General features: G+C 36.6%; 1 long non-coding RNA gene across 1 annotated transcript in view; it reads right to left on the bottom strand.

Moving 5' to 3' along the window:
* The window catches only part of LOC123618933 (uncharacterized), a 258692-nt gene that overhangs the window by 13540 nt on the left and 223355 nt on the right, over positions 1 to 21797 (bottom strand). The window contains exon 7 of the long non-coding RNA XR_012505496.1: positions 20080 to 20183. This is a non-coding gene — a long non-coding RNA (uncharacterized LOC123618933). The remainder of the gene's footprint in view (positions 1 to 20079; positions 20184 to 21797) is intronic.

Raw genomic sequence — 21797 nt, 5'->3', positions numbered from 1 at the left:
AACTGGCTCTTGAATTTCTGGTGCAAATTAGTGCAGAAAATTGATCTCAATGGAGCAGACGAGTTTGAAGAAATAGAGCTGCTCCCACACTCCATGTTTGGGGCTGAATTAAATTTCTCTCTCTTTTGGAAGCCAAGTTTAAGTTCTAAATGATGGGTTTCTCCTAGAACTTGGATATAGTAATATCTGTCAGGGAGCAAATACAGATTTTTCTGCTTGACCTAAAAATGTCACAGTGTGTCAAGCAACATCAAACAGCTTGGCTCTGTAAAGATAGTACACAACATCCTTTTGCTTTCAGGACTTATGTATACAACCTAGAATATTCCTTTTATAGAAAAAGAAAAATACAATTGTAGACATTTAGCATATGCCAGCTGAAACTGATCTGTAATTGTAACAAGTTGTTCAGGGAGCTAAGCAATGATTTACAGAGCGGGTGTGTCTGTATGCCCAACATAAGCACATACAAAGAGGCCAAGTCAAGTTTTGGAAACCCTGCAGTCTTCTTCTTTTCTTGAAGCAAAATTACATCTAACATCCCAAATCAGTGAATGTCACCCTTATTTTTAAGCTCTCAGAAAATCCAGGGTTTTGTTTCTTTCCCACAGATTCCTTTGTGGTTCTCATCATGCTTTCCAGACAGTAGAAATCACTTCATGTCTAAATCAAATCTGAGAATGCCTCCAAGTTAGAGCTGCCAGATAAAATACAGAACTCAAAGCTAAGTTTAAATTTCAGACAAACAACAAATAATTTTCATAATAAGTCCATCCACGAAATATTTGGACAAAAAAATAGTACTACTTAAATTTGAATTGCAGATAAACAAATAATTTTTTAATACCTGTGTATCTTAAATATCATATGGGTTGCACATATACTAAAAAACTAGTTGTTCAAAATTTAAATTTGTTTTATTTGCTTAATCTGACAACCCTAACCCAAATCTACCTGTCAATTGAGACCTTCAACTTTAGAAAGGAGACCAGTTATGGTCTGGCATATTTAACTCCAATGGATAGAAAACTATGACATTTGGTTAATTCAAGTGAGAAAACAGTACTTGTGACCCCTTCATATGAGCAGTACTGAACCCAGTGGAATGAAATTCTAATACAATGAGCAAAGTATAAGCACTGCTTTCGAATTGATTATAATGAGATCTGACCAAGAATAATATGTTGATTATTTTTATCAGCTGGACCTATAATAGGATGTGAGCAGAATATATGGAAAAGAAATCTGCACAATTTGGTCATGTGAGAGTCACTTGATAATGACATGAGTGCTTTGTGTAGTTAAACGGAAATCATGCTCATTAAATGTATTTTTGCCACCAGTTTGATTGAGTGGTCAGGAGAATGATAACATGAACAACACTATCAGAATTCAGAATACAAGGGCAAGTTGAAAAAGAAAGGACATACAAATAGGACACAGTTGAAAATAGAAGATGCGGGCTAATGGCACTGGAGGAATAAAATAATTTCTAAATATACATTCAAGAGGGTGCAGGCAGAGGTATCTAGAAAGAACCTGGGAACCAGAAATACAGTAACCAGTAACGTAAATGTATTTAAGGAGCAAATGAGAGGTGAAAAACAAAACAAGAATAAATAGAAATCCTTTTATCTTAATCAGTTCCGGTAGAAGTCAGGGTGGGTCTAAGTGCTGAAAATTATTAATTAAGGAAACTGAGAGGGAAAATGTAATAGGAAGACAACACTATAAATGAGATGGAAAACTGACTGTGAGGGAAGGATAATGGAATAAGGATTTGGACAGCAGAAGGAAAGGTTGCAATGAGATTCATTTACCAAAAAGGATTATTATGAAGAAAATGGAGATGACACCCCAATAGCTTTACTTTCTTCCTGGAAAATCTCATACCTGTTCTCTCGTACCTCTTACTGGGGCTACTTTCTATTTATTTTGTAGGGACGGAGGATCTGAAATTGGTGTGCCTTGATGGTCTCTACTTCCCATGAATTACTCAATGGGAAATAATAGTTACATGCTTTTTTTGGATGGCTGTCTCTACTTACACAGCTGTTCTGTCCTTACGAATTTCACAATAAGTTTAATTTATTTTTGAGTATGTACTGAATACTATGCTGGGCACTGGGAATATGCAAATGAGTAAGTCACACAATCTTTGACCTTGAAGAGTTTACAGCCCTGAATGTGTGTGTGTATGTGAGTGTGTGTGTATGAAATGATTATAAGTTATTTGATATTTCTGGACTATAAATTTCACAGTAAGGAAGTTTAAATAATACGTATGCATGAAAAGAGTACACATTTATTAGTACTTGATACAAGGCATGAATATATGAGCAAAATATGCAAGCAGAGAGAAAATATTATGCTAAATAATAGCCCAGAACTTGAAGTCTGTTTTTCCCGTTACCTTAGAAACTTGCTTACTAGGACAGAGTACCCACAAATTCTGTCATCTGTGTATGTGTTTGTGGGGGTCCAGGGTAGGGTGATTTGACTCAGATTCTGTACTAGAGAAGGAGAAAAGGAATTAAGACTGTTCATTTAAAAATCGTTAAATTTTTGGAAGCCAGCCCTATTTAGGCAGCAGGCATGGGCTTCTCATAAATGTAGTGGTCCTTGCACACTTGGAGCTTGAAGACTTGCTTTGCACCTTGATCTGTTCTACAGGTTCCCTCTCCACCAAACCCATTATTATTCTTTGTTTACTTTCCTTGCCTCTTTAGCTTGCTGTGGTTAATCAGTTTCTCCTGGATTTTGTCCTCAACTTTCTTTTTGGTTATATTTCTCTCTTACCTCAGTTATCGGAAATGCCCTTCTCGCCTGAGTCGGTCCATAGAATACCTCTGTATAGAGTGTTCTCACCAAGTCTATCACAGGGGGCAGGCGTTGGTGTTTGGTTTGAATCTAGGGTTTCCATTAATAGCTACTCTTACAAGATCCATGTAGAGAAAACAGGGCCAGAGGGGGAAAAAGGTTTGGTTCCAAATTATGTGTTCTAGAGAGCAAGGCAGTACTGTGAGGCTATGTTAGGGTTCCTAGTTCCCAGCCCCTAAGCTCATCCCTTACAGAAATACTCTGAGGTTTAAGGTACCTAATGCAACAACAAAAAGAACAAGGGCAGAAGGATGATGAGTTTTTTTCCTTAGACCTAAGGTCTTCTCAGATCTCCTGTCCAAGTAGAGCCTCCACTGGAGTCTACTGCCCCATCAGTCTCATGAAAGAAGAGATAGAAATACAAGGAAACAAGAGTCAAATAGAAAGATTGTCTACTTAGAGGGGCAGCTCTAGCTTATTGGCCCAAAAAGTGTCCCTAAGCCCTCATTCATCAATTTCAGTCCCCTTCCTCTTTGGACATAAGAGGACAGGTAGGAAAAAATATATAGATGTGCCCTCACAACATAATGGAAGGGCTTCTGGGCACTTAATAATTCTTTTGCCAAATCATCAGGGCATTTATGCATCACTTTTTAATAGAGAAACTGCTCTATGTCAGGAATTGTTCTAGGCACTCTCACAGAGCTTATGTTCCAGACCTAGGGCTGTCTAATGCTTAAGTCTCCCGGCCAGCCGAGCACTACTATAGTCTCTGAGATTACACCTTCAGTTCCAGGACCTGTATGCACTCACCCTCCCCAACACACAGAGAAGATATTGAATAAACTTTGCTGTGTCTTACCGATAACTTTGTGTCAGTGATTCAGCTCACTGGTCTGGACTTTTAATAGTTAGATTGCCAAGTATTTTTCTTGATGAACTGTTACTCATCATTAAAACTTCTTGTATGAAGTCTTTTCCCAAAACCATTCCTCCAACAAAATAGAATACACAAGGGGAACTAAAAGCCACTTATTCTACCATGGGTTCAAGTTAACAATGAAAAGCTATAAATTAAAAAAAAAAAACCAAAAAACAGAAAAAGAAATCCCTAGATATAAAGGGGAAGGTAGTTACAAATAACAAACAACATTAAAATATCATCTTGCAGGAAAGGCATACCCTAACCCAGAATGAGTGTTCATTTGTGTCAAAATGGTTGTTGAATACATAAATCACTGAATGCATAGTGCTTGAGGAGATGAATTTTGTGAATGAATGAATCAGAAAGCATGTTAGGTTGGACTAGTGAAAAACTAGTAAAATTACGTCAGCATAGTTGTAGTTTATAAAGGCTGAGTAATTGCATAGAGTATTGACTTGAGGCATTGCTCTGCATCATTAACTGTAGTAGATGACAATTTCCAGTCAAAGAAATGCTTAAGTCAGAATCCCAATGAAGTACTCAGCAGGGTAAGGGCTAAAGTGAAAGGTTTTAATATATTTATGAGGATGATAAAACTAGCTTCAATGTTGACCAGAATGTTTTAAAGAGGAGAAATATCTGCAAATATCTGCCTTTTAAAATACATATCAAGTGTACTGAAAATGGAATATAAACTTGATAATGGGTCCACAAAAACTTCAAGTGATTTACAATGTATATAAGTTGCACACTGTAAAAGAATGACTACCTGTATAAATGTATTCATGCCAAATATAGATCTGAATACTTGTAATAAATATTAGACTTCCTAACTTGGCATTATAGGAAGTTTGTTCTGCTTGTATATCAGAGTAGTGACAAGTTGGTAAGTCAGTCATGTTTCATACATTTTAGTATCACCGTTAGCCCCTTATTTCTCCAAAACCTCCAGTAACTCTTAGGTCCAAGTGAGATGGACACAGGGGGGTGTACTTAGTGGGAAGAACTGGGCAGCTCAACTTCCCCAATTCCCTATTTTGTGACCTTGAGAAAATGATTTAACCTCTAGGAATCCAGATTTCGTCATCTGTAAAATCTAGAATAAAAAGCTGTAGGGATTTTAAATGAAATCACATGTGTAAAGTGTTGAGCCCAGTCCCAGGTCAGAGGGATAAGGCAAATGTGAATTCTTTTCTATGCTTGTTGTTCAAACTTGGATTGGAAGCAGAAGGAAGGAAGGAAAAGTAGGCGAATGTCATATGATTGATGCCCAGATACTCCAACACCTCCTGCCCGTCCTGCATAGAGATGGATCAAGGCAAACACTGAAGGATGAGAAAGGATAGGGCTCAGAAGTGGGAAATGCAGCCACCTTAGTTGCAATTGCTGGTAGGAAGGACACCCAAGATCCTCCAGGGAACACCTGGAATGTGTCAGAAAGGACAACTGGCATTGACCTCACCTGTGGGAACCTAAGCAGTGAAAGAGAACTCCCATTCTGCCTTTCTATCTAGGGTCACTAGTTCTAAGGTTTCCAGCCATTGGTCTTTAACCTTCCGAGCTCCAAAATCAAAGCAGGTGAATTACAGTAATGATTTCAGATTTTAAATTCTAAGTTTATTTTTGTATAAGTTCACTGACCTCATTAAAATGTTCTTAAGATGATACATAAATGGCTAAAACATTATTTTTATTTAAATTTATCACTTCTCCCACTGGAGGTGGGCGGGAGGCAACTAGAGAAAACTTTGTCACTTTGCCAGTTAGGATCTGAGGTAGATTTTGACATCAGAAAGGGCAAAACTACAGCATGCTGTTGTGCTCGCTTTATATAAATCAGTTCAATGATTGCGGGTCAGGTTCTGTTGCTGAGTAACTGAAGAGAATTTTTTTCTTCTAAAGAAACAGTATTTTTATAAGTCTAGCAAGTGCTTGAGTAGTCCCTTTCTATAATTCTTTAAATTTTAAAAATAAATCCTGGTAATGCTTCAAAAAATTAAAGCAAGCATCACAGATTTTATGGCAGTGGTGAGAGACAGGGCAGAGGCAAGTAAAAGTGATACAATTTACTTAAGCCTCAATTCTGATCAGAAAAAGAAGCAAGGCAGTGAGATGTGTCGATTTATGTAACCCAGTTCCATCACTGTCAAACATATCTTGAGGTCCCTGTCACTTTTATAATAAAACCTGCTCTCTGAGTCAATATTTTCTTACTTCTTTAACTTATCAAGCATCTCCTAACTTCCATCACTTTATAACATTTTGTAAATTTCCTTTTCTTTTGAGTAAGATGTTACTGACATTTTGGTGGCAGAACTTCCCACCCTCTGAAATGTGTGTCCCAGTCTGAAAGGCTGTTACCACTGTTGTGATCTAACCGATTACAAATTTGCAAGTACTGATTATAAATGCCATCAGCTTTAGTGACTCACCTTCAGTTTCTAATGCTTAAGAAATGGATCATTAACTCACTTAAAAAAATTCCCCCAAAAAGTTGGTTCTACCTACTTGTCCTTCATTTCATGCCCAGCCTGCCAAGTAGAAGAAACAGAAGCTCTGCTAAGTGACATCTTGGACCAGAAAAAAGAATCAGGTTGCCAGCAGAGCACGTTTAAACATTTTGACACTAACTGGAAATTTTAATGATCACTGTAATTTAGCTGATGGGTTCATTAATAAAACTCCAGGACTGCTGTGTAACATTCAATACTGTGGTTACTACAGCGAAGGTTACAGAGAACAAGGAAGCAGTTCCTTAGGACCTGCATAACATGCACTCACTAATCTGGGCAGGAGATTGTGTGTAATGATTTCTGGCAAAGCAAGTAACCAGGAAAGTGATCTTGTTTGCTAGCAGCCCTTGTCCTGTCTTATAGGTGAAGGGCCCCCAAAGCTCTCCCAAATGATTCATTTTCCAAGAGCTCACTCTATCAATTTTAGCTCCTTGCAGATGAAGTAAAAAAAAAAACTCAAGCATTATCAAGTTAACAGTATATAATCATCTTTTAAATTCCACTGGAAATATGAGGACTTAATAATGTTAGTTTTGATACAGTAATGTGTAATGATGTGATCAATCATTTTGGGAGTAAAGTTCTAGAAGTTTCTCTGAGATGGAAGTTTTCTCCGTGGGACCTTGGGGTTTAAAAGGTTATGATTGATTTCATCTCTCTCAAGTAAAAAGTGAGGTTATAAGACCAAATAACATTTAGCCAAATCAACTAGAACCTCAGCAACTCTCTGGTAATGTTAGACAACTCTGCGGGTGTCAGCTGGCCATGAGGAACTGTCATTATTATTTCCACAGCTTCAGGGTGGAGTTCTGGTAGGATTCAAGGCCTGATGAGGCTGTAATATCTACTACCCTATGTTACAGCTGGAGAGTCATGTGGGTAGAAGTATCCAGTTTGCCGGGATGTGGGGAACCGGCAAATGATGTCAAAGAGGATAGTAATAACAATAACAACAAATATTTGCTGAGTGATTACAGAGTGAGAATTGTCTTACACAATATTTTGGACAAGGCCTGAAATGCAGAGAGGTAAAAACCAAATCGTTATCAGTCTCTATCTGTTCTTCCTTCGTTCTACAGCAATAGAAGTTTCAGCTGGAAACATACAGACAAGAATAAAGGCTCCATTTCTTAGCCTCTCTTTGGCCACAGAATAAGGCGGTAAGCGGCACGTAAAAGTGTTATATTATATCTGGGAACCTTCTTTAGGAGATAAGGCTCATATAATCTTTGTGCTATGGTTCTTTGCTCCTTCCTCCATCCTGCTTCTTGGAATCTCCATGTGCCATTTCGGACCATGATGCTGAAAGTGCATGTGACAGAGTGACGAGACAGGAGGAGACGTGCTCCCCGACCCTGTGAAGTGCTGCTGAGCCTGGAATTTCATAAGAGACAGGAATAGACTTCAAAATTGTTTATCCCAGCTACTATGATTTTCTGTCACTTGTGGACAAATCTAATCCTAAACCCTTCAAAACAGATAGGTGCCAATTCCAAATCTGTGATTAATAACCCCTTATTTTTTTCCAACATATCATCAGTAAATAGACAGGTTCTATATAAGATTTTTACTTTTTCCTTCTGTAAAAAAAACAGTCTAGTCAGTGCTTCCTCTCTTCTCCCCTTCTCCTCACTTTCCATCCAGATGAGAAAAAAAATTCCATTCTCTCAAATATCCTGTACTGTAAAACACCTACACCTACACCTACACACACACACACACACACACACACATACAGAGGCACTCTCTTATTCAACAACGTCCAATTAATACTTAATCAACATCCACTATTTTTTCCCAGCTCTTTTGCTACATACTGAGATTATCAAGATAAATGACCTTGTAAACTCATAATGCATTCTGATGGATGCTTTAATATAAGTATATCATTGGGATGATGGCTTAAAAAAGGGGTGACTAACTCTGCCTGTAAGTCTCAGGGGTTTCACTGAGGTGGTATTATTTGAATTAAGGCTTAAATATTGAGTATAAGAGGGAGGCAAAATATGTTGAGCAGAATGGCCCGCGGGAAGGAATAGCATTATGAAGCTGATGGTGTATTTTTGAAAATGAAAAGGCTTGCATGCCAAGAAGTGGAAATGATCCTTTCTGTGTGTCACATTCCTAAGGACCTCCTGTGCCATGCTGAGGTCCTTAGATTGCTTCTTTGGGACATCATTAGGAATTTTTAGATATGAAATGGTATGATCATTTTTATACTCTAGAAATATGATTACGGAATAAGTAGTAAGGAGGACTGAAATGAGAAGAAGGGAGATAATTAGGGCATCACTGGAGTGTTCATTTAGTGCAAATGGGGTGAGGATGAGGAGATGGATTCCAAGATTTGGGTGGAAACTTAGTGGTTCTTCTAGGGGTGGGGCAGGTGAGTAGAGAGATCAGGGAAGAAGATAGAATTCTTTGAATCCTCAGCATGGGTAAAAGCTGAAGCCATGAGGTGTGTTGTCTCCCTTGGGGAGAGGGTACAGGGTGGCAAGATATAAGGGTGGAGGACAAAACCCTAGAGCATAGGTGATGAAGAATAGAAACTGTGAAGGAATTTTGTGGATAGGAGAAAAATCAAGGGAGGGTAATCAGGAAAGCCACGGAGAGGGAGGAGGGCTGAAGTGACCTGGTAACATTTTATGATAACTTGACTGAGGCCTCTATTCCCTACCACACTGCAGGCTTCAAATATGCCACGTTCACTGTTCTATCTTTAGCCTGTAACTGAAGTTCAGTGTCTAACATATTGCAGTTGCTTATTAAAGATGTGTTTAATGAACAAGTATCCAATTCAGAGATGAACTGAGGCTTAGAAGGGACTCAGAGTTAGATTTTTTGAAAGAGAGGATACCAAGCCCAACCAAATATTTAAAAAAACAAAGGACTAAAATTTAACATCCACATCCTACATGTGGCTTGTGAAAGGCTTGGATCAACTGCCTGTGAGGCTTCCACTGAGAAAGAATGTGGGCTTTATGCCATTTATGAGAACACTTTGTTAAAGGATGCATCTTAACTCGGAAACCATGATCGCCTCATCTCTAGAAGCAGATTTCTAAAGGATGCAGACGTATCTGGTTAGTCCATTCCAGGGGAGAGCACTTTGATGAAGAGACTAAAAGGAGCTCCATGCTTAATCTACAAAACTGTGTTGAAGCAACAGAAAATTGGAAAAATACAAAAAAACAAACAAACAGACAAAACCAAAATATTGTATATAAGTAGAGAATTGCATTTTTGGAAAGTAGAATTACATCCTGGAGTCTAGAAATACAGCCCCCCAGCAAACACTGGTACCAAGGAAAGAGAGAAGTTAGATGAAGGAAATGTTAATAAGAACTCATGTAGAAATAGCATAGAAACCAAAAAACAAACTGAGGCTATAAACACCAGATTTACTGTTACTGGAATCCTTGTTGGAAAACTCATTCTAAGCTAAAACATAAAAATGATGGCTGAGCATTTTTAGGGTTATAAAAGGCTTAAAAATTAAGTTGTTAGTCATGGCATGTAGAATATTTTCATTTAGTTTTTAATTTCTCCTACATAGGTGGTCCGCAGATCCAGAGGGTTTTGGAATAAACAAAGCAATGTGCTGTTGTTAAAGTTAGAGAGGTTTTTATTTTCATGCAGTTTTATTTCTGTTCTGTTTAGCTTAAGCACACAAGACAACAAAACTGTGTTCAATATGACCTTTTGTAGTTAGCTTCATAAAAGTAATGAAATTTTAAAATAAAATTTTTATAGAAAATCTGTTATGTTTAATGTTTGACAGAGATAGAATATATCACTGTCCAGTCCTACTCAACTACCAGAGCTGAGGCTCTTCTTTCTCACATTTATTTATCTCTCTGGGTGTTAAAGACCATCATCTGCTAATTTAGGAGGCCTGCAAATGCCATTCGCAATGGGGCCCAGCAAATCCTTGGATCATTTGCAGGACTATCTAAGCTAGAAGTCCAATGGGTAATGGGTGGGCGTCTGGAGATGGAAGGCCCACTCCACCACCAAGCATCCTGCTCTGTCCAGGTGAGGAGCCATCTCTATGTGTTGACTTGACTTCCACGGACTCCCTGCTGTGGGCCACTCAGGGTGATGGGCACTCTCCCCATGAGGACATGACTTCTCTCCACAGGGTTATTCATCCCCCAGGTTGGCCCCTCTCACTTCCCACTCCCTGACTTGCTGTAAGGGTGTGTCCCACCAGGTCCTGTTTCTCATCTCCCTCTGCCCTCCTCCCTGGCCCAGATACACCTGTACTTTCTGAATAAGCATATGCATGAGAAAGGGTCTGTTTCTACACTATTCTCTATTCTACTTGACTGTTAGAGCATAAACTCCACACCCCCATTCCTTCAGGGCTCCCTTCCACATTGACTACTTGCTCTTTTCATTCTTAACTATAATTAAGGCAATATGGGTAACTCTGACTCCCTGGTAGAAAGATCTTGTAGGAGGAAGTGGGAAAACACCAAACATGAAAATTAATATTTCAGGATGCCTCGTTGAAAATGGCAACACCAATACTGCTGATACGTCATGCACAGACAAGACTAAATCTGCATTGTGGGTCTAAAGTCAGCATACAGATCGAACACAAGAAGTGAGCACTGTGTATAGGCTCTCTCTATATATAAATACGTGTGTGTGTACACATCCAGACACTCACACATATCTGTATCCACTTGCTAAATGACTCAACCTCTCTTATAATTTCAAACTCTTGAAAGGGACATCTGATCTAACTTCTGTTTTTAGGCCAGACCATAGAAGTCATATTTGCTGACCAGCTGTGGGCAGGTCACCTTGGATTGGATTCCTACCCTGGTTCACTTAAATTGTGGGGCACGTGGTATAAAGGGTGACCACATCAGGAGGGACTGTGGGTCTGACAATAGTCAACATTTCTGGCATACTGTCTCTTACAACTTGCCTACATCTTTATGTTCCAGCTCTACCACAGACCAATCTGAGACCTCGTCTCTCCCCATAACTGTTACCATGGCCTATTAATTTGCCTCCCTGTTTTCAGTCTTAGTCTGCTCAGCATCTAGCACATCACCTTGAGATCTTACCTTTCTAAACTCTGTGCTTCCTTTTGTGCTGTCTTTTTCAGCCTTAACATTCAACTGTGGCTCACCACCACACATGTTCCCACAGTATGTTCTATAGGATGCAAACAGGGTTTTACACACACCGTTAGTATTCTGTCTTTAAATAGATTGGTAAACAATAATTTAACTAATTCTCACCAACTTTATTTTCTCAGTATTTCTCAGAGGTGTTAATACGCTGATGTATATTATGTATATTTCAGAGGGCAATAGAAGATGCAGTATTGCCCAAACTTATTTGAATAATCTTTTCTTTAAGGATCATTAAGTCTCTATGGGATATGCTTTGAAATTTTATTTTGGCCAAAAGCATAAAACAGAATTTATTACCTGGTATATTTAGGTCCTCCACTAACTATATTCTCAAACCTATAGTCCATATATGACTTTTCTGTTCAGCTATATGAAAGGACATTTTAACCCATTGCTTTGATGTTACTACTACTACTACTACTGCTACTGCTACTGCTACTGCTACTGCTACTGCTACTGCTACTGCTACTGCTACTGCTACTGCTACTACTACTACTACTACTTTACTCTACCATACATTTCTGGGCTTAACGGGCCATAAAATAAAATTAGTGTAAACTTTCTATTTTTTTCATCTCTCTTCCGTGTTTCTCTTTATCTTCTTCTCTCACTCTGTTTATCTTTTCTTTTTTATCACCCTGTTTCTTTGCTTTTCTCCTTCTCTACCACCCTCACAAAACTGGTCACATTTTCTTCACTTAACCAATGAACAAAGATCAAATGGTAAAGCGATAATCTATAAAATTTGGTATAGGTAAAAATAATTCATCAATCAAATCTTTCTTACAAACTTAAAAATACAGTTCCAATTAAAATATTTAAAATAATACAAATTTTAGAAAGAAATATTCTGTTATGAGAATACAGAACAAAAAATTTAATTGACTTAGAAAAGATCACTTAGGAAAATGTTTTTATGAGAAGTAATCAATATTTTCGTAATTATGAGTAATACTTCTGTATCTTTTAAATTCAAAATATGTTCAAGACCAAAGAGCCATCCTAGGTATAGGGTGGAAATAGCAAAAGGAAGAAAAAGTCTTTTCCCTCATTTACTCACTCTCATTCTTATTAATTCACTAGCATGTGGACATAACCTGTTCACATGGTAGAAATATTTTCCTTCCATTTTGCACTCATGCCTCTAAGTGTTCTCCCTCCTCCTTTCTGTTGCTCCAAGAGCCCCTTCTCGCTGAGCTGGCTATGGTTGCCTTAGTCCACCTTAAAATCCTTAAAAATTAATTATGTCAATGGGAAGTTTTTATTAATTACACAAGCTGCACAGCTTATCCTGAGAGCACACTTTAACATATACATCTATATGTCTCTATATATCTGCATGTGTAGTGTATGTGTGTCTCAATTCTATCTAGCCAGTGTTATATGCTGTCAGATGGATAAGACACTAGGATTTGACTGACTAGTGAAAAATTAAAAGTAGCAAGAAAACAGAATAGTTGACATAGATAACTTTTGATGTGACTTTTTCAGCTAGTTGAAATAATGGTCAAAGTTAACTAATTCTGTTAGAGCAAAGAGAATTTGTCAATCAACAGGCAATTCTTATACAATTTTTAATAGACTCATTAGAAGAAACAAATGTCACAAAATGTTCATTACCTATTAAAGACGTGATATCAAATTCTTAATTTGAATTCCAAGAAGCATAGGAAGCATGACAACTGTGAGTTTAATTAGCTTAAGCTGATAAATTGCATCTTAAAAATAAAGATTATATACCACCCAAATGAATCCTTTCACATAAGTTTAAGATTTATTGCTAAGTGTGGCATTCACAGGCCAATTATAAAAGTTGTTAGGTTATGAATATAAAAGGAAAGAAAAATGGAAAATTCATATATCTTGTCAAAGACATTTTAATTCCTCTTATGTCCCCAGTCTCTGGAGCAAATGGAAAGGCCACAAAATTTCAGGAGACAGGGTACTTGTTAGTATATTAGGGTTATCTACTTCTATATTTCATCTACTAGAAATTGTCACCTTGTCTTCCAAAATATTTTTGCCCTCCGAGTTAGAGAATAGTTCAGTCCCTCTAGAAAAGACATTTTGTTAACTGTGTATTTATCCCTTTTTATTATGTTCTATGTTGTCTGAGTATTGATAATGAAATCTCATAGAGAGTCAGGAAGAAGAAAATCTTTAGTGCATTATTTCTATTTATTAAAGAAATTATTTATATGTTGAACATTTATCTCTATTTCTTACAGATTTTCATGATTAAAAACAAAAACAAAGCATTTTTCATAATTTCAATTTGCTTGAGAAAAAGGAATTAGGTTTTAAAAACTATTATTTTTGTTTTTCAAATTAATTTCCTTTGCAATGACATTCCAACAAAAAGTTATGGCCATGGTACTCATACCATTATAAGCTTATACTCCTCTTTTAATGGAGATGGTCAAATTTAGCTCTTCTTCTTCATATCTGCTAAGTGTCCTATTGTGTCAGACATATGTCTTGACAGCTTTTCTTTAATAGTCCAAGGTCGCTATTGACCCCTTTGACAGCATAAGCCTCCATGGAAAGTGCCCCAATTTTCTATGGGCAGTAAACAGGATGGAAAAACTACCCAGCTACAAACAGGATCATTTCTCATGGAAATGGAGGAATGACTCAGAGGGGGAAACCAAATCCTCAGAGAATCATTTCTCAGAACACCCCAACCATGGATCTGACGACACCTGTCCAGCAGGAGTGCACAAGTCCAATGAACCAGTGACTGCTCTGTGCCTACCTTTTCTTCTCTGGAGGTGTCTATTGTGGTACTCTGCCTCTGTTTGCATGTTATGTTGAGTGTGTGTGTATGTAGGAGCAGATTCACAGAACTACACAAACTCAAGGATTTAAGAGGAGCCATAACCAAGGAACCTAACATGAGATGCATCATCTGCACTGGCCCTCATTTAGGTGATGAAAACCTGGGTCTCAAGCCTGACCCTCCAACTGAACATGATGAGGTAAACCATTAACTTTTTGAACCTCAGTTTCTTCATCTGTAAAATGATAGAAATTAAACCTGATTATTCCTGATGTTCCTTCTCATTCTTTTTCTGATAATGTTACCTGCAATTTTTCATTATTGGTATCACTTTACTATATTGGCTGCATCAAGGATTGTTAATTTACCTTATTGTACCCTATATACTTTTGTTGGGTCTTTGCAGGCAGCAGATTCCCAGAGAGCAATAATCGTATCCTCTTTGCATCCTCTAAACTCTCCAGAGTGCTTATTTTAGAGCCAAGTATTCATTAGATGCTTAATAAATATTAAATGATGAACATGACCGTGTTAATCTGTGGTGTCCTAGGCTGACTGCACTATTGCTGCTGACATTTCTTTTGCTTATTAAAACCATTAGCAACATGAGTGTGTGCTCTTTGCTACTTTGACATGACAGGTGGAGGAGCTTACAGCAGTGACCTAGTTCAGGGCTTCTCAAATGACTAGAAATTAACTTCTAACTTCATGATGAAATTCATGAATAATTTACATAGTATGAACAGAGATACTTCTCATCAGATCACTGACACAAAAGAGGTTGTGTTCGTGGGTTATTTGGGATATATTTTGACCAGATGATCTTTGTTTCAAAGGGACTCTTTGATAAAGAGTAAAAAGGCCTTTGATCAGCCAAATGAGATACTTAAATAAGAGACCTAAGAGCTAGGCTTTGTAAATGAGGAAGGCTTGGTGAACTATGTGGAGCAAACCTGCGCTATGATGCATTTTTGAGAACTATAGTTTTTCATGATTCACAGTCCAAATAAATGAAGCCAGAAACATTCTAATGTCATTTTACATAGAACCTTTTCTCTTAAAACCACTTTATTTCAACTTGCAGGTTCTACGTAGACTAAAGTAAATGATAAAAAGCCACAAAAGTCTCAAATTCCTCTTTGAAATCCTTCTGACCTCCTCAAGTGTCTTCTAAGGGATGCCATTACCTATGTCTTGGCCCTTTGACCTAGACTTACTATTTGGAGGTTTGAGTGTTGAGTTCGCTAATCAAAGAAAAACCAGCTCTTAAGACTTTTTAAAAATTATGCCTAGGAAAAGAACCACAGGATTCATTTTTCCCCAGTAGATATCACAGAAATTGTGATTATATGGAATAAAAAGGATTTATCTATTGTCTGGTTAATATAATCAATATAATCAGATAAAGGGAGCAAATATGTCATTCTATCAGATGCATTTTCTGAGTTTGCTATTTAAGTGAATTATGTAGACCTAGGCTTTAAAACTAAAGGCCATTTTTACACTATAAAAAGAAGAGTCCAGTTTAATATGAAAGCTATTAGAACAAGCTTCTCTCTCTGTCTCTGTCTTTGTCTCTGTCTCTCTCTCTCTTTCACACACACACACGTACACACAATCATACTTATATATAATTAGGGTATAGGATTTTAAGATTCAGGGAAAAGTCATTTCTTACTGACAAAAAGGATGACTTTGCCAGTTTTATTACCCCCATCACTATCAGCAGTCATTTGGAAATTTGTATGGAAAAAAGAAATGGCTTTTCTTGACATACCTTGATTCTTTATTTTCATAGTATTCCTTTAGTCATAGTAACTGAAATGAATTTCAAGATCATGCTTAAATGAAAGATTCAATCTTTTGTGGTCCATTGAATTTGCAATGCTTATAACGGGAAGGATAGTCATCTTACAAAGCTAAATCCTCCGCATCTCTTCTGACTCAGCAGACTTCTATCAGATTGCTGAGCCAGGGAAAGCTAGGCTGGTCATGTGGGCAGCAATGGGAAGTCAGAGAATTGTTTCTTGCCCTTAAGAACTATGGAAATGCCCCTGGTGAAGTTAAGCCTTAAACTCTGTGACTGTAGAGATGTTACAGAAGGAATGACGTACTGTGATGGCGCTGATCTCTGGTGGGAACCTATGTCCACCTGTGAATAAAGTCTTTTTGTGATAATTATCCTGAGGCTTTCAGAATTCATTTAAATTTCATTTGTAATGTTAAAGAGCTTATAGGAGCCACAGGGCCTGTTGTCTGTTATTTTTACTACTTCCAGTCCAGCAGTCTGAGAAGCCTGACTCTGAGCCATGCTGGAAGATGGCAGGAGTCATACCAGGGGTGTTCTTGCCATGCCTTGGATTTCCTCCTTGTCAGATGGTTGAGTTAAAGAAGGGAGTTAAGTCACGGTCAGAACTCTTTCATCTGAAGATCATTCTAAGCAGGTGAACAATGATTTTCACTTAATACTCAGGAATTAGTATCAGTAAGAGCATCTTTTGCCAAAGCACTATTGAAAAGAATAACATGTACACTTCTGGTTGAACTTATAATAATAATACATTTCTGCTCATGCTTCTGGCCCCTAGCCCAAGAATATCAAGAAATCAAGCATTTTCCTTAGGACACAGACTTGTTCTTTTCCTGTCGTTTTCTCTAAACAATTTCACTTGCTGACAATAAGATTACAGTGAGCCTTTTTGTAAAATGTTCATATTTAATTTCTTAGTTTTTATCTTCTAAATCTCCCCATATCTATTGATGGATGATACATAATGTTACTAGATTAGAAGCGGGAGGATGAATCTTATGAGGTTTGGATGCTGTTTAAACCTAGAGCAAAAAAATTTTTTTTTCATTTGGACTTGTTATTTTCTAAAGTACTTAAAAATTTTTTAAACCACCTCATTGTTCTCCTGTTAGCACACAACAAATCATGGGTTTTGGATTCATAATAACCTGGGTTTAGATACTGGTCCTGTCACTAAACTACCTTGTGATTTTAGGTAAATCATACTGAGTAGCAGGCAACCAAGAAATGTTGGCTTCCTTTCCTGATTTTTCCTATTTTGCTGTTAATATCATTTATTTGCCATTCGAAACACAGCTCTTTCTTTTCATTTTAAAATCCACTTTCTTATCCATGTAAAATAATATACCTGCTACCCAGGTATTCCAAAATACAATACATGTGAGAGTCATATTATACAAATGTAACTGGGATGGATAGATAGACAGACAGACAGACACACAATCTGTTTCCAGAGCTGTATTTCTCCCTCAGCAGCAGGAGTGTCTCTGGAGACATCTGCAAATGTGTGAAAATGTTTTGAGTTATCATGAGGATAAGAGTATTTCTGGCATTTAGTAGGTGGGACTAGAGATACTAAAACCCTGCAGTGTGTGGGACAGCCCTGCACACTGAAGGACTGTTCTAGTATCAACAGCATGTTTGATAAGCATTACTCCAGAAGAAACTCCAGAAGGAGAAGAGCATTACAGATGTATAATCTTTAAGATGCCTCTTCCTGTCACTTGTTTCTTCCACAGAGATGAGAGGTGATCCTGAAGTGCCCTCTTTCTCTCTCTATTCCTAAACCACAAAATCTTTCTCTGCCAGCCATAGGCTTCTGTCTCCCTTCTCCTGTCCTATCTTACTTGGTTATTTATTATTTACTTCCACTTAGCCTGTTTGGTTTCTAGCATTTTCTCTGAATTTTTCCTTTGTCCTCTAAGAGACTTCTAGAGGTAGCTTGGTAAGCAAGATTATTTTGCTCCTAAGAAGCTTGAAGAAGGAAGAGAGGAAATTCTGAGAACTCACCCACTAATGATGTTTATTCCTATTCCACATGCACAAGTAGTGATGCTCCTGCTGCCAGAACCTGAAGTCCCAGGGAGCCAGAGAGTGACAGCAACAGTGTGGAAAGGCAAGAGAGGGCAGGTTGCCACTCCAGTCAACACTTTTATGTGTATGATCACTGAAACAGGCACAAGGACACCAGTATTGATGGTAAGCATTTCCTGAAGCTGATTTTGTAAGTAGACACTTAGGTAGCAAGTGCCATCAGTAATCTGTGCATCGGTCTCTTTTTGGAATTATTATATATATACACACATACACATATGCATTTATATGTATTTTATGAATTGGGATTTTATATATATGCTGATTACACATGTGATTGTATTTTCCATGTCAGTATTGTTTTCAACTGTCCATGTCTATTGGTATATAGATATATAAAATATTATTTACATTCTCAAAATCTGAAATGTATGATAAAAATAGGGGTGTATTTTTATAAGGGTAAAATTTCTCCCTGAACATGAATAAGCTCATTACTGTTTTACAAACTATTGGAGAAATTGTATTATGTAAAAAGAGCTAAAGTCAACGGTAGAAGAATAGAAGGAATTCATGTGAACATATAATGTATTCTAATTAATAGGAATCTTTGCAATTGCATATCTCAGTATGGCACTCATATGGGTCTCTGAACCTATACATTGACCAAATAAGAATTTTGTATTTCAGGACAATTACAAAAGGAAGCAAGTATCACTATTTGATCAATCGTTTCTGTCTTTATCTATGAGGACAAATTGTAACTTGAATTATACATTAACCTGAAGGAGGGCATACGTCATCTATGTTTGGGCAAATTCAGAAAGTGAGACACACCACCCAAACAACCATATCTTTTGTTTAAAAACTTTTATGGCTCATAAATTCTACTTCAATTATCATAGCTTATATTTAAAAAGAAAACAAAAAATGTTTCAAGTATGGAAATGTTACCCTATCATCAGAAATGTCATAAATATACCAGACTCTTATTTTATTTTTGTTCCTTATGCTTTCTCATAAGAATAACTGAAATAGAAAGAGATGGAAATAAAATTCATATAACAGAAAGAAAAATCCATGGGGAATGAAGCAATTCTATTAAATATTGGAAAAATTGTATGGTATCTTAGGTTTTAAATTTATTGTTTCACCAAACAGTATTTCCAAGGTGGGAAAAAAGTACCTCTAGTTTGCCAAAAACTAACATTGAATTTTTTACATTAAAATGAGTGCTTGTGAGAATCCACTGGGATACTGCCACACTTGGATGGCCAGTGTTCATATGCAGTTGTTGCTTAAAGGAGAATATTAGGAATCTTGTATGAAGGAAAAGCTCACTTCAGGCAGGTCAAGAATAATATTCAATTCAATAATTTGAAACCATAAGTATTTTAAATTGTTCTTTTGGTAAGGGGGGATCTCTAGACCATCTATTCTTCCTAGCCATCATGCCTTCACAAAGACTGCATTGCTAAAGAATATAGCAGTTAAAAATTCTGTAATCCTGTTTCTTTGACAGAACTTCTTACATGAAATTAAGATAAGGCAAACATCCATTTCATGATGGTGAACTTATTTATAATGTTTTGTCGATTTTATACATGATAATTCTATTCTCTTTCTCATTAACAAGTCCAGGAATAATATAATACTGCAGCCTTGTGACACAGAAAATTATTTTAAAACTCTATTTATATAGACTCACAGACGTAGAAGACAAACTGTGGTTACCAGAGGGGAAGAGGGGAGAGATAGATAAAGACTTTTGGATGAACAGATAAACATCACTATATATGTAATAGATTAAACAACAAGGACCTACTGTATAGCACATGGAACTATATTCAATTTCTTGTAATGAACCATAATGGAAAAGAAACTGAAAAAAAAATATATGCATGTATACATATAACGGAATCACTTTGCTGCATACCTGAAACTAACATTGTAAACTGACTCCACTTCAATGAAAAATAAGAATTTTAAAAAACCTTCTATCTATAATTGGAAACAGTATGGTTCAGACAGATTGGACTGAGTACCTGATCATCCTGGGAAGAACATGGGTTGAGGAGTTGTTACATTTGACTTTGAGGCCCGGCTTAAGCTTTGTGCAAATCATTGAACTCTGGTTGTTTCCTCATTTCTGAAATGAAGATGATACATTACTTACAGTTTTAAAGTATAGTTGTGAAAAGTTTTTATCCCTAGCCCCTGGCATAAAGGCTGATATAAAGCAGGCATTCAAAAATTTTATTCACCAAATCAATAAAAGGAAATACTTCTCAAACTGTAAAAACTATGTATTAATTGTACTCAAAATTAAATGTTTTCTTCTCCATGCCACCTTTTCTAATTGCATTGTGTTTTTCTCTTTGCCCATGTTATTATCTGGTTTCAATTTCTTCTTTGAAATCTGTTTTAATATCAATGTAAATCTTTCTTTGTCCATGTTGGATGGAAAAGAAGTGGTCTAATTAAATAAATACTCCTTTTTAAACTGATGTCAACCTTGCTAGAACTTTAAAAAATTAATTTCTAATAAGAAGAGTATAGTAAAAACACTTAATGGTGTACATACAAAATACAAAATTAGTTAATTTTTTCTTTGGTAACTCTTAAAGCATTTCAGTATCATGGTATGCCTTTGGGCCATAGAATAGGAGGAAAGCAGGGAAAAAAACTGATATATTTTTCTAGCCCTACCTGTGTTTAAAGAGAGTATTATCTTCAGTTTTATAGAAGACACTCAGAAAGATTAGATGACATGCTCAAGGTCACATATTTGATTGATAGCAGAGCAACTCAAGCATGTCTAACTCAAAAATTTTATAATCTCTTCAATAAACCATTTTATAGTACACCAAAAACCCATTTACTTGGTAGAAAAATTAAAATCTGCTGAAAAAAATTTTATGAGTTAAGCCCAAAACATGTAGTCTCCTATAGTCATATGTTTTACTAGTAAGTACTTGAGGGAAACCAGGATGCAGACAAAAACTCTTTCTCTCTGTTCCTGTGTTGGGTAGAACATACCTCTCATTCTGAAATTTATGAGCCTTTAGTAGCTTGGTCTAACTGAATGGATTTTATTCTGTGGTTTTCTGTTGTCTTTTATTGTGAAAAGAAGCAACTGATAGTTGAGTGTCAGATTAAGTAAATAATCATTTCAGGCCCTTGGTTTTTCAGCCCTGGGTTTATGATTCCAGCACAGTTCTGGGATTAACAATAAATTTCTTGGACAATTGAAGTTTATAGAATATTCTGTTTATATGAATTTTCTAACTGAATTAAAATAGTATTCTTTAAATCAATTTCATTTGAAAGAAAAATTTATAGGCCAACAAATATGGATTCGTAGATTTCCCCTTCTTCCCACCAAATAATTGTAAATCTTCCTGTTACTCTTTTTGAATAGTGCCATGTCTTAGTTTTCCACTCAGTCTCAATTCCCTCATAAATAATGAAAGATATTTCCATGAAAAATGCTAACATTTGAGGAAACCACTTCTGAAATGAATTTTCCTAAACAGAGTGATTTTATTTTAATTAATGCAATTTACGAATCCCAAACTGCTCCTTTACTGAGGGACTTTTTAGAAACTTACTGCACAGTGGGATTCATTAACAGGAGGATATTGTTGAAACATATTTCTGAATTATTTATTATTATTATCAGTTGTTAAAGTAGTAGTAACACAGCTACTCAAATTCTGAATACCAGCTTTGGGAATGTCGGCGTAACATGTAACCTGAAGTG

The sequence above is a fragment of the Camelus bactrianus genome, chromosome 3 (genome assembly GCF_048773025.1).
Source record: "Camelus bactrianus isolate YW-2024 breed Bactrian camel chromosome 3, ASM4877302v1, whole genome shotgun sequence".
Lineage (NCBI taxonomy): Eukaryota > Metazoa > Chordata > Mammalia > Artiodactyla > Camelidae > Camelus > Camelus bactrianus.
The sequence above is the reverse complement of the archived record's forward strand: the minus strand, read 5'-3'. Positions and strand labels throughout refer to the sequence as shown.